This window comes from Helianthus annuus, chromosome 12, assembly GCF_002127325.2.
Source record: "Helianthus annuus cultivar XRQ/B chromosome 12, HanXRQr2.0-SUNRISE, whole genome shotgun sequence".
Classification (NCBI taxonomy): Eukaryota; Viridiplantae; Streptophyta; class Magnoliopsida; order Asterales; family Asteraceae; genus Helianthus; species Helianthus annuus.
Window position 1 is genome coordinate 112,491,927 of NC_035444.2, and position 14,278 is coordinate 112,506,204.

The window sequence follows — 14,278 nt, forward strand, 5'->3', positions numbered from 1 at the left end:
TGCTAAGCACACTATCTGTTATACTGTGATGTTACTTACATGCGAATCATTACGAACATGAACTGACTGTATATATATGCATCACCTTAGGCCTTGATTGATTGATTGACTGATTTCTTGTGAGCACATAGCTTAGCATACCGAGCAAACCAAGGTGAGTTCACACCCTTACTAAGGCATGGGATTCCCAAGGGCTTAGGAATGGGATTGAAGGAATAAGGTTGAATAGATTCGTACTGACACTAATACTAGACTACCATACCAGCGTCCTCGGTTGTGCAGGACACATACGTAAACCTACGTATGCTTATACTACTTACTGTCCTCGGTTGTGTAGGACACAGGCGTAAAGCCCACATATGCATATGCTTCTTACTGTCCTCGGTTGTGCAGGACACATACTTATGTTTCTTACTGTCCTCGATTGTGCAGGACACATACTTATGCTATTCACTGTCCTCGGTTGTGCAGGACACATACTTACAATCTACGTAGACTTATACTTATCACTATCCTCGGTTGTGAAGGATACTCACGTAAAACCTACGTGTATTTATACTTACTACTATCCTCGGTTGTGAAGGATACTTATGGTTACGAATAGTCTAGTGGTTATACAACATGGGAAGCCCCCACCAATAGAACGTACTAACGGCCCAGTAGAGCCACCTGTTACATACGAACTTACTGTTACGCATTTACTTTCTGTGAACTCGCTCAACTAGTTGTTGATCCTCTGTTACATGCCTTGCAGGTCGTTAGGTACATGCAGCTTGCACATGGAGGAGCTGGTCGTTGTGGGCTTGGATCGTGACTATCTTATTAAACACTTATGACGTTTCGTACTTAATTATGTTGGGTTTTGATTATACGCTTCCGCTAAACAATGATAACTTACTTATGATTTTGGATCACCTTTCATATGGATTTGGTTTGGTTTAATGGCAATTACTTTTACTATATATATATATTGTTCTATATGATTGGTGGCTTGATCCTGGTCAGTCACGCTCCCAAGTGGTGATACTCCGCACGTGGATTTTGGGGGTGTGACATCGTAGTCTGGTATAACAGCTGCAATTCTCAAACATTTATAAGTAACAACATTTTGAACATTCAATTTTCCAGAAATCGTAATCTGGCACTATTCAACTCACTAAATCACTCCCCCTATCAACAATCTTTACAGATTTGGCAGTGTTAAAGAATCCAACTCCCTCACAGTTAATCTTCCAAGTCCAAACTAATGACCTTGGAGATATCACAAACTGTTTTTGAAATTTTTGATTTTATTTCAAGTATCAAATTAATGAACTTGTTTTATTTTCAGAAACATAATCAGCTTACTTAGATTTTGAAACTCAGCAACTCAAACATCGGTTTATCGAAAAAAAGCAGAAATCAAAATCTTTTTGTATTTTCTGAAAATATAAAACAGTAAAGAAATATATACAAACATATTTACAGACAATATTTTTGTTTGAGTATGCATCAGAGGATCATATCAGTTTTTGACAAGTCACAAGTACCGTTGAGCTTAGTTACACATTAAGAATTAAACAATTCACTTAGATTGTCGATATACTGATCCACTTAAATTTTCATACATATTTCAACTGATTCAGGATACGAATTAGATGTCTTATGAACTTAGCTCATGCATGTGTCCCACCTCTTGAATATACTCCCGTATCCAGATCCCAATATTCAGTCTTAAAGGTGAGTATACCACAGATGATATCTGTAAGGGGTTAGATGCGAGGGCCGTGAGAGCTCAGGTCGATACTTCCGTATACGCAGAGAGATGATGGCTTCGACTTTTCGGTGTGTCTCCTTTAGAGGATCTTTTTTACAACAGCAATGGCTATCAATTTTATTGTTTCATCGATTTGCTGAGGGCGGCGCTTTTTCAAGCATTTGCAGAAAGTATTATCCGGGGACTCGGTCAGTACTTCCATACAGCAGAAGTCCCGGAATAATACCCCAGATATCACTGAGTATAAAGACCTAGTATCTCAGAATAAGGGACCTTTCAAACGAGATTTCAGGGGTTACCTATATATCCAAGTAGTGTTCCCCACAAAATAAGCAAGTGTTTGAATTTAGGTTTATATCCCGAAAAATTTTACTAAGTGTATAAAAACCTATCGACATATCATCAGTAAGACTGTTTAACGCTTATTAATTCTTTACAATTCTTTAGCATACCGTAAATGTCTACTGATGTACTATCATTTCCTCTTTTTACGAAAAACTCAAATTTTTGAATTTTATCATGTTTTTGGCTTTTTCAAATTTTCTAATGTTTTTGTATTTTCTGACAATTTTTCTCCCCCTAAAATGCAAAACCATTAAAGGAAATTTGACAAACCGATACTGATAGCTTTGTCTCGCCATCCATGTTCTGCTTCTCGTGTACCGAATTACAGAAAACATAAAGTACCCCCATGATTTACAACACATTGATTTTTACAGTTTGAAAACCGTTTTTCAATCTGGTGAAAGTAATCATGTTTGTTCAACCGTGAGGGTTTCGGCGTATTCAATCAACACATATTTTTGAAATTTTCTATTTTTAACAAAAATTAAAAACAAACATATTTTTGGTTTTCAATTTTTCAAATTTTTAGGGTTTTGAAAATATTGTTTATTTATGTACAGAAAAACAAACAAACTCCCTGTTTCAACCAACACAGGGTCCAGCAGCCTCTGCTTCCTCTTCATGTGCTAGGCTGCTCCAAATTTCAATCTCATAATCTTCAGTATTCTTGAGCACCTGCACATTCAACTAATTGAATTACTTGAACAATTTAGCCCAAGTCTGTTGGACCTTAGGCATTTCAACACAATAATTTTCATTCAATGCTGGAAATTCATTGTCATTTGTCACAAAAATTTTCTCAATTTTAACTTCAGCTTTCTCATCTTTTACCGAATCAACATGTTTCTTAACACTCCATGTTTGACCTTTCGGTGTACCGCGTTTGTAAAAATGTGAACCTTTTTGAACACTTTGGTTTTGAACAACAACTTTTGGTTTCCAAAACTCTTGGGGTTTTGTCATATCAATTGATGTTTTCCAACTTTGTGTTGTTCTGAATCTGGGTGTGTGAGTATTCCAGGTCTGTCTTGAATCAAACATGTTCGGGTTTGATTTCCAATTTTGATTCGAAGCAAACTTGTTTGTGTTGTACTTCCAAGTTTGTTTTGAATTAAATCTGGTTGACCTTTGTCTCACATTCTCCGATTTTGTTTCTCAGAATCAATCTTCTCGTGATCAACATCCACAGGTTTTAGATTTGGACACTTTCGTGCAAGATGTCCTTTTTGATCACATTTGAAACATGTTCTCATGGACACATCTTTGACTTGTGGTTGTTTCTTTTTCTTTTGAGCCTCAAACTCAGCATTAGACTGTCTCATTTTGAGTTCTTTTTCTTCAACTAAACTGATTCCTTGAACAAAACTCATTTTTGCCTGATAATTTGGTGTCTCATTTTTCTTTCCATTCCATTTCTTCTTTTAACCCAACCAGCTTTCATGTTTTTCTTTTTGAAACCAGGTTTGTTATACGAACCTTTACGACTCTTACCAACAAATTTTGAAATCTCAGACTTCTCAATCTCAACCATTTTGAAAACTTTGTCAAATTTTTCTGAAATCACATTCTGAATCGGGAATACAACATCTAAGAATAATTTGTCCGATCCAATCATGGTATAAACCAATCCCTTTGAATCATCATTACAATTTTTCTCGGATTTTATGTTTTTCAGATATGCATCTTGAAGATTTCCTTCATCTTCATCCTGTGATTCAGATTATTCAGATTTACCTGTAACAATCGACTCTTCTTTCAACGCACTTTCAACGACTTTACCTACCACCTCTGAATCATGAGATTTATCAGATTTGGAATAGGTTATGTCAATGTTGTCTGGCAATTGGTCTACCATGTTGAAAGCTTTTTCGACCTTCTCCTCAACATAAAATGCAAACTTTTCCGGTGGTGGAACTTGATGAAACTCTGAGCCAATGCCTTTCTTGTTTTGCTCAGACTCACCATCTCCCGGTTTTATATTGAAAATTCGTTCAAGCACATATGACGACACGTGGTAACTTTTTAACTTGTTGTTATCCTGTTCTAAATCAGCAATATGTTGCTTTAGCTTAGCAACATCTTCAATATAGGAATTAACAACATCTTGTTTTATAGCATACATTCGTTTAAGCTCTTTGGTTGTTTCAGAAAGATAATTCATTATAGACTGAGCATATTTCATTTCGTCTTTTACTTTATCATATGACTCTTTTGTAACATTATATGATAATTTCATTGAGTCATATTCCTTTTTCATTTCTTGGCAAGCAATCTCCTTTTGTTCGCATTCATTTGTTATTTTTAAAACATTTTCTTTCAAAACTTCATTTTCTTTCTCTAATTTGTTACATTTTTCTGAAATTTTTCCATCATTTTCTTTAAAAACTTTTTCTTTTTCTAACATTTCTTTGCATTTTTCTTTGAAAATGTTTTCGATTTTTATGAATTCAAGTTCTCTTGTTCTGAATTGCTCATCTTTTTCAGTACAAGCTTTGCACGGTTCCATGCATTTCTTGCACTGTTCAATTGGTTTTAAGACTTCAGAATCAGAATGTACCTCAGTGATTGGCACCTCGGTGTTTTCAGCAGCTTCTGTCTGCTTCATCTCATCATCATCTTGCTTTTCTTTGGTACTGACTTCCTCACCAGCATCTAAATTCTCATTCTTTTCTTCTTTCTGCACCTCGTTTTCAATATGCTGTTCTTCAGTAACAACTTCTCTCACAACTTCAACCTCCTCAGCAACCTTCTTCAAATTGTTCACCATCTCTTCAACACTCTTCTTCATTCTCTCTTCATCCCTTTTTCTCAGACATGATAGCATTGCATATTTGATCTCCTTTTCAAGCCTTTTAGCATATGTATCATCTTTCATCACATTTCGATAATATTCTGCTCTCAACAGAACAACGAGAAGAACATCATCAAAGATTATGTCTTTCTTTGGAACAACTGGTTCACCTTCTCTGTTGTATTAACATTCTCTCTTCTTATCCCATCTTCTGTTGCTGACAGCACCCTCATATTCTTCCTGCATGTCATCCATTCTGTTGTGGACCACGTTCCATTCTTTGTAAGTCTTCTCACTCAAAATCTCTTCTCGAGTTCTTTCTTTGATCTCAACTTTTTCTTCACGAATTTCAGCAGTGTCTTTGTCTTTGTTTTCATCTTGAATCTCAGAAACAAAGGCATAATAATCGTGTTTCTTTGAAATAGTTTCTGCATCATCCTTTATTCTAATCTTCCGTCGATAATCAATCCGATCTTCTTCTGGACAAATCTGACTCCAATCAAATCCTTCATCCTCATGGAAGACTGCACAAGCCCTTGACTTGGGTTTATCTTCAATCAGATTCGGATCTTCTCTGATTCGATGGTAGAACGCCTTTCGGTAGTAATCATCGTTGAAAGGATGTTCATTTCCTTCAGCAACTTCAGAGTTTCTGCATTCTCTTTTGAAATGACCTTTTTGCTTGCATCTGAAGCAGGTTACTTTGGATTTGTCGAATCCAAGCTTTATTGACGCACCCCCAAGCGATTGTTTTCCGGTAATCTCCATATACCTCTGAGCTCTACGAATGCAACTAGCTAAACACCAGCGAATATCTATGAGTTCCATTTCTTCCGGATCAATTTGGTCGTAGTCTTCTTTGGTCAATTCGGAATTTCCAATTTTGCCAGCTACAAGACCTTCATATGACTCCAGAACCGATGCAAGGAAACTCATTTGCTGCTTTGCTGCATTGATGCTCATCGTAGGAGAATTCTTCAGTTTAAGAGCAATGTTGCACATAATTTCATCAGTTTCATCAGAATTTGTCTTTGAAGATGAATGATATCCAGAATGATGACTTGTTGACATTGTTGGTGGTTCTTTCATCTTTTCACCACTAAATGCTGTTTTTGGTGAACCAACGCCTCTATCAGAAGGTACACTGCCTTTATAATACAAGCCCACATTCTGTTGATGTGAAGAACCAGTCATCTTGCTTTGTTTTTTAACTCCAGATCATGACTTTCAATCTTTTCAAACAGAGAATCAAGATAAATTTTGTCATAAGAAGCATCATTTTTTAAGATAAAAACAAATGTTTGCCACTGATCACCTCGTGGTAATGCTTCAATGACTTTATCAATAAGTTCCTCTCTCGTTTTATCAATTTTAAAACGTTCAAGTTCTATTTTAAGATGACAGAATCTCTCAATCATTTGTCTCACTGTCTCTCCTTTTATATTATCAAACAGATCAAATTCTTTTTTGAGTAAAGCAATTTTATTTTTTCTAATCTGTTTCCCCCCTCTGCTTTAACTCTTAAAGCTTCCCAGACTGATTTTGAGGATCCATCATGAGTAAGCAAAGCAAATATATCATTTCTGATTGCTGTCTGGATCAAAGCAACCATTCTTTGTTCTGCTGCAAACTCAGATCTTTCTTCTCTGGAAAGTTTCTTGAATGGTAGATCTTTGTTTTTGTCATCTTTTGGCCTTTCATATCCAAACTCCAGACAAAACCAGCTTTCATGGGCATACGCTTTCGCCCAGTTGATGAACCGGTCTTTCCACCAGGTATAATCCTCAATGCTTTCAAGAGTTGGTGGTTTTGATTGCGTTCCATAAAAGTTATCATGCTTGATGTTCTCGTTGATCGCCTTCGTGATGGTTTTTGGTGTAACATTTGCAACCTCAGATGATTCGGATGTGAACGCGTTGAAAAACGTGTTGTAGAATTCTTCACCCATGATGTGAACTTCTTGAATTACCTTGAATATCTCGAATTACCTGAATCAACAAGCAAACAAACACTTATCAGTTTAAACACTTATCAAATAACTGAATCAAAATAATACTCGAACTGGTGAATATTCTTGTGCGGACTGAAAGTTGACAGACTGTGCGGACAGAACTTGATGCGAACTGAGATTTAATTTGTCAAACCGTACGAAGTGCTATGAACCTTTCAAATGACTTCGCAATCTGAAACTAATGAACTAGATCAAATGGGCCTCAAACTTCAATATCCCCTCAACATTTTGGGCCTCAAACAAGATGAAATAACATGGGCTGACACTATGACTTGGGCCGAAAACAACATATATTCACATAGTTGATATATGATCTTTCAAAACTCTATAATTGGGCCGCAAATATATGTCAGAATATTGATAGGGCCAATGTATTAAACACTTAGTAGAATATGATTAGACCGATTCACTAGGCTGTTATTTTCAAATCACATGCACATGGATTGTTTTAAAAAAATCAACCATTTTTTTTTAATATTCAAAATACATGATTGGGCCGCTATATCAAAAGTCAACCAAAGCAATGATACTAACACTGTACATGGATTGGGCCGTCCACTTTGTATACTAACACTGTGTATATATCTTAAAAAGGGCCGACAATTATTTTCTCAACTCAATGTTATTGGACCTTTTTTCACTAAGCCGACAATTTGATTTTATTCGTTTTAATGTGTCTGACAACTTTATGAACCTAAACTACACATGCACTATAATTGTTATTTGGTTGCTAATGCTTTGATTGGACCGAACTGTGGGCTGATACAATGTACCGACAACACTCAATTCAAACTTCAATCTGATTGGCCCAATACTCTTCAAACGGAAAGTCTGAACCACTTTCAAACGGACTGAATTTTTCAAAGGTTTCTTCAAACAACTAACCACTTTCAAACTATATATATCATTCAAACGGAACCCTTCAAACGGTAGTCAATTTTCAAACGGAATGTTGCTGCTTTCAAACGGAATGAGGCTGTTTTCAAACGGAAGCACTTGTTTTCAAACGGAATGTATCACTTCAAAAATAAGTTCAAACGGGATGGCCAATTTCAAATGAGATGTGTCAATTTCAAACGGACTCTCGCTGATTCAAACGAAATCAGACCTAAAAACTCGAATTTCTCCTAATCTGCTAAGAGTTTGAATCTGAAATTTTGTAGGGTTGTAGATCAGGTGTTTTCGCACAACATATCAAAAAATCAGATGATTTGGACCGTAAAAACCCGTTCAATTTCGACGATTTTCAGAAAAAAAAAACGTGAAAAATATGAAAAAGATGAAGAAATAGATGAAATTCAGATCTGAAATCGATGTAATCCTGTGCGAAATCGTGTGATAGATCAGTGCAATCGAGCTCCGGCTCTGATACCACTTGTAGGACCAGTTTTGACTCCGAAACGATTGCGAAATGTACGTATAACGTGCGGAATCCGTACACGAACGCGACCTAACACACGTGATGTAATATAAACTGTGATTCTATTGATCAAATCTGAAAACGTACAAGAACCTGAATCACGATGTCACTTTCTCTCTCTAGATCTAGAAAGCTCCAAATGACAAAATGTAGCAAAAGTCCTTTAATCTATGACATAATCTCCTATTTATAGTCCAAGGCATTTAATGAGATTTCTCATTATTACAATTATGCCACCTTGCCTTTTTTGTCTAGCTATCACTAATATAATGACTCGTTTTCTTCTGTTTCTCGCTACGGCTCGGATTGACGAAGGCTATAGACATGAATGTACTAACAATTTATGTACAGTAAAACAAACATGTCACACCCCCAAAATCCCACACGTAGAGTACCACCGCTTGGAGGCGTGACTGACCAGGATCAAGCCATCAATCATATCAAACATAGCATTTAATAATAATAAACGTAATTAATGTAATTCATCATGACATGATTGATGTTTCAAAACCAAGCATTGTTTAAATAGCGGAAGCATAGTAATGTAACCCAAAATAGTTATACGTTCAATTGTTTATCCACGATCCGTATCCCACAACGACCTGCTCCTCCCTGTGCAAGCTCCCAGTATACCTAAGGTCCTGCAAGGCATGCAGCAAATAATCAACAAACTAGTTGAGCGAGTTCACAGTAAGTTCATAGTATAGTGTGCATGTTTAACTAGTGGGGGTTTCCCAGACTAGTGTGTACTAAAGGTGGGGGCTTCCCAAACCTTGTGTTCATATTACTGGTGGGGGCTTCCCATGTTTATCCTGGCTAATGAGGGCTTCTCATTAACGGTACTTACTAGACTACTTCCAACCATGTGTTCTTCTTTACCGAGAACAGGAATACGTACAGGGTCACGTAGGCTTTACGTGACGTGCCCTTCCCCGAGGACATGGTACGCGTGGGGGCTACGTAGGCTTTACGCAGCGTGGCCTTCCGACCCGGAAGCCAGTAGAAGGTATTGGGTTACGTAGGCTTTACGTAACGTGTCCTCCCAACCCGGGAGACAAATGGCAAATACTGGGTTACGTAGGCTTTACGTAACGTGTCCTGACTAACCTGAGGACGATGGTCTATAGTCTAGAGTATGCGTAAGTACGAGTAATTCTTTTCCAACACATCCAACCCAATTCCCAACCCGGGAATCCCATGCCTTGGCTGTGTGAACTCACCTTGGTTTGCTCGGCAGATACACAAAGAGTACAGGTAGCAAGTAAATGGTCAACCACGTCCTATCATGGTTATTATACAAGTCAGGTTTTGACCTCAAATTATGCACGTATAAGTCATGGTATACATTCATGCACGTAAACAGTCAACATGTCATAAACACCACTTGTGTGATTCAAATATCTAAGCCCGAATGATAAACAGCCCAAATAACATATCGGCCCAGACAGATAGGCAGTCCCATAACATAACAGTCATAAGTCCAATTAGCAGTCAATCGAATTGGGCCCGTGACAAGGTAGGCCCAAAACAGTGTACGAGCAGCTAGTCTCGAGTCGCAACCAGCGATCTCGAGTCGCAACCGGGATTACGAGTCGCAACAGGTGGTTACGAGTCGCAATAGGTGGTTGCGAGTCGAAATGGTGATTTCGGCTCATCATGGTCCGGTTACGAGTCGCAACGGGACTCGCAACCCTGGTTTCGGCTTGTGCTGTTTGTGGTCTCGAGTCGAGACTGTGAGGTTTCGACTCGCAATCTGAGTCGCAACCGTGTGTGTGTAACTGGTTTCCATAATTCCTGTAACAGTCATTCCGTGATTCTAGCAAACAACTTAGGCAGTTTCGGAAATCAGATCAAACAATGTTTATTCAGCATTCAATCATATTCATAACACCTTCACAATCATCATCATTAGCATGTTCATAACAGCATCAAACAACTAATCGGATTAGCATGCAACCTAACCGATTATCATTCATACAAAACCTGATTATATCTATCATCATACAATCAATCCGAAGACCAAGCATAAACAACATAATCTAATCGGCCAACATAATCTAACCGGCCCTAGTTTAATATCATGCAACTCTAATCGGTTTAACATATATTTGGACCGATTGATCAAACCATACACGACATCACAACAAAACAGAGAATCATAAACTCAAACTAACCGAGATGGAGAGAAGGGATCCGGATTCAACAAGCTTCGATGCGTGTATCACTTCGGCAGCCCTTGGTTCCGAGTTGAGAGAGAGAGTTTGTGCGTGTGTGTGTTCTTGGTTGCAAGGAGAATTGTGAAAACTAGCAACCCTAGTTGTGTATGCATACGTATAAGAGGAGTGGGCCGGAACCTCACTTGGGCCGCCTTGTGGTCTCGAGTTGGGTGTGTGGCCCGAATGGGCTTGTATGCGGTTGGGTTAACATTTGATTCACATAACATATGCATTCTCATTAAATCATATAGCACATAATAACACACGTAGTCACATAATTATATGCTCACATAAGTACGTAACATCATAACATTCATTAACTCAAGGTGTCATAGGCACGTAGTGTTACATCACAGTAAGTCTAAAGTTCGAGTTGTCACATTATCCCCAACTAATTGGAAATTTCGTCCCGAAATTTGGTATGCACTCACTGAGGAAGCTAGGTAAACTGTATTGTTCACTGATTTTCCTGGGGTGTCACATCCTCCCCCCGTTGATCTGGAATTTCGTCCCGAAATTCCGAATGTAGTAGCTTCAGCCTCAGTAGTGGTAGCATTGGTTTCGAATAACTGGGGGTACTTTTCTGTCATCCTGTCTTCGCGTTCCCAGGTGTACTCTGGGCCACGTTTGGAGTTCCAACGAACTCGGACAAGAGGGATTCTCTTGTGTTTGAGGACCTTCACATCCCGGTCCGTGATTTCAACTGGTTCCTCGACGAACTGCAACCGCTCGTCGATAGTGAGTTCCTTAAAAGGAATGATGAGGTTTTCATCTGATAAGCACTTCTTTAAGTTCGATACATGAAAGACATTGTGAACTGCCCCGAGTTCAGCTGGTAGGTTTAACTTGTATGCTACTTTGCCAATCTTTTCTATGATTTCGAACGGTCCGACGTACCGCGGATTTAGTTTGCCCCGTTTGCCAAAACGAACTACACCCTTCCAGGGTGAAACTTTTAGTAAAACCCGGTCCCCGACCTGAAATTCCAACGGCTTTCTACGCTTGTCCGCGTAGGCTTTCTGACGGTCGCGTGCTGCCGCCATGCGTTGTCGTATCTGTGCAATCTTTTCTGTGGCGTCCACTACAATCTCTGGACCCGTGATTTGACTATCCCCCACCTCTGCCCAACAGAGAGGTGACCGGCATTTACGCCCGTACAATGCCTCGAATGGAGCGGCTTGAATGCTGGTGTGATAACTGTTATTGTAAGAGAACTCCACCAAAGGGAGATGCTTTTCCCAGCCGTTGCCGAAATCAATAACGCATGCCCGAAGCATGTCTTCAAGAGTTTGGATCGTTCGCTCAGACTGCCCATCCGTCTGAGGATGATATGCTGTGCTCATGTCTAACCTTGAGCCGAAAGATTTATGCATCGCTTGCCATAGCTCTGACGTGAATCGTGCATCGCGATCCGAAATGATGGACGTGGGCACCCCGTGCCTCGAAACAACTTCTTTGAGATATACGTCTGCGAGAGTGGAGAACTTATCCGTTTCCTTTATAGGTAGGAAGTGTGCAGACTTAGTGAGTCGGTCCACGATCACCCATATCGTATCGTTCCCACGCTGGGAACTAGGTAGGCCTGTAACGAAATCCATGGAAATTTCTTCCCATTTCCACTGAGGTATCTTAGGCTGTTGAAGTAGGCCAGCTGGTTTCTGATATTCAACCTTGACCCTCGCACAGGTCAAGCATTTTCCAACGTACGTAGCGATGTGGGCCTTCATGCTAGGCCACCAATAAGTAGTGCTGATGTCGTGGTACATTTTATCCGACCCTGGATGTACCGAGTAGCGAGACTTGTGTGCTTCATCCATTACAAGTTCGCGTAGACCGCCATAAAGTGGGACCCAAATACGCCCCGTTACATAGTAGGCGTCGTCTTCCTTCTGTTCCATTTGCTGTCGTGAGCCGCGTAAGGCTTCAGCCTTGACGTTTTCGGGCTTCAATGCTTCTATCTGAGCATTTCGTATCTGTGCTGGAAGGCTAGATTGAATCGTAAGCTGTAGCGCTCGCACGCGCCGAGGTAAAGTGTCCTTTCGACTAAGGGCGTCAGCCACAACATTGGCTTTGCCTGGATGGTACTTGATTGCGCATTCGTAATCGTTAAGTAACTCGACCCATCGTCGTTGACGCATATTCAAATCCTTCTGCTTAAGGATATGCTCGAGACTCCTGTGATCGGTGTAAATCGTGCACCTGGTACCGTACAGGTAGTGTCGCCATATCTTAAGTGCGAAAACAACAGCTCCCAGCTCTAAATCGTGCGTCGTGTAGTTCCGTTCATGAACCTTTAGTTGACGAGAGGCGTAGGCAATAACTTTATCCCGCTGCATCAATACGCAACCCAGACCCTGTATTGATGCGTCACAATATACTACGAAGTCATCTGTGCCCTCTGGCAATGAAAGAATAGGTGCGCTGCAAAGCCTATCCTTTAGATACTGAAAAGCAGTTTCCTGCGTGTTGCCCCAACGGTAGGTGACACCCTTCTGTGTCAGGAGCGTAAGCGGCTGAGCAATCTTTGAGAAATCCTTGATAAACCGTCTGTAATAACCTGCCAGACCCAAGAATTGGCGTATTTCCGTTGGCGTTCGTGGTGCAGGCCAGTTTCTGATCGAATCTACCTTGAATGGATCGACATGGATCCCATCCCTGTTCACCACATGGCCTAAGAAGTGGACTTCACGAAGCCAGAAGTCGCATTTAGAAAGCTTGGCGTACAGCTGTTCCTTCCGAAGGAGTTCCAAAATAAGACGGAGATGCTGTTCGTGTTCCTCCTGACTCTTGGATTAAATCAGAATGTCGTCGATGAATACTATGGCGAACTTGTCAAGATAGGGTTTACATACCCTGTTCATAAGATCCATAAATACAGCAGGCGCGTTCGTTAACCCGAACGGCATGACAAGGAACTCGTAGTGGCCGTAGCGAGTTCTGAATGCAGTCTTGGAGACGTCCTCATCCCGGACTCTCAGCTGATGATACCCAGATCTCAAGTCTATCTTCGAATAGTAGCACGACCCTTGCAACTGGTCGAATAAGTCGTCGATGCGCGGAAGAGGATAACGGTTCTTCACCGTCACCTTGTTGAGTTCACGGTAGTCGATACACATCCTGAACGTACCGTCTTTCTTTTTCACGAATAGTACTGGAGCTCCCCAAGGCGAAGAGCTTGGACGAATGAAACCCTTTTCCAAGAGCTCTTGTAGCTGCTTTGACAGTTCCTCCAATTCTGATGGAGCTAGACGATATGGCGCACGAGCTATAGGTGCTGCTCCTGGAGCGAGCTCGATCTGAAATTCGACCTGACGATGAAGCGGTAAGCCAGGTAAGTCTTCAGGAAACACCTAAGGGTAATCACGTACAATTGGAATATCCTCCAATTTCTTTTCCTTCGTCGATGCATCTGAAACAAGAGCCAAAATGGCTGTGTGACCCTTACGTAAGCATTTCTGAGCCTTCAAGAAAGAGATGATGCCAACCACTGCACCACTCTTGTCGCCTTGAACTTCGAGAGGTTCCTGACCAGAACGAGGAATACGAATTATCTTCTCGCTGCATAAGATTTCTGCCTGGCGTTGGGATAACCAATCCATCCCAATCACGACGTCAAAGCTACCCAAAACTATGGGAATGAGATCAATGGAGAAAGCTTGACCAGCTAGGATAAGATTACAACCCTGAACTACGTGCGTGGCTTCTAGACTTTTACCGTTAGCTAACTCTACTACATGTT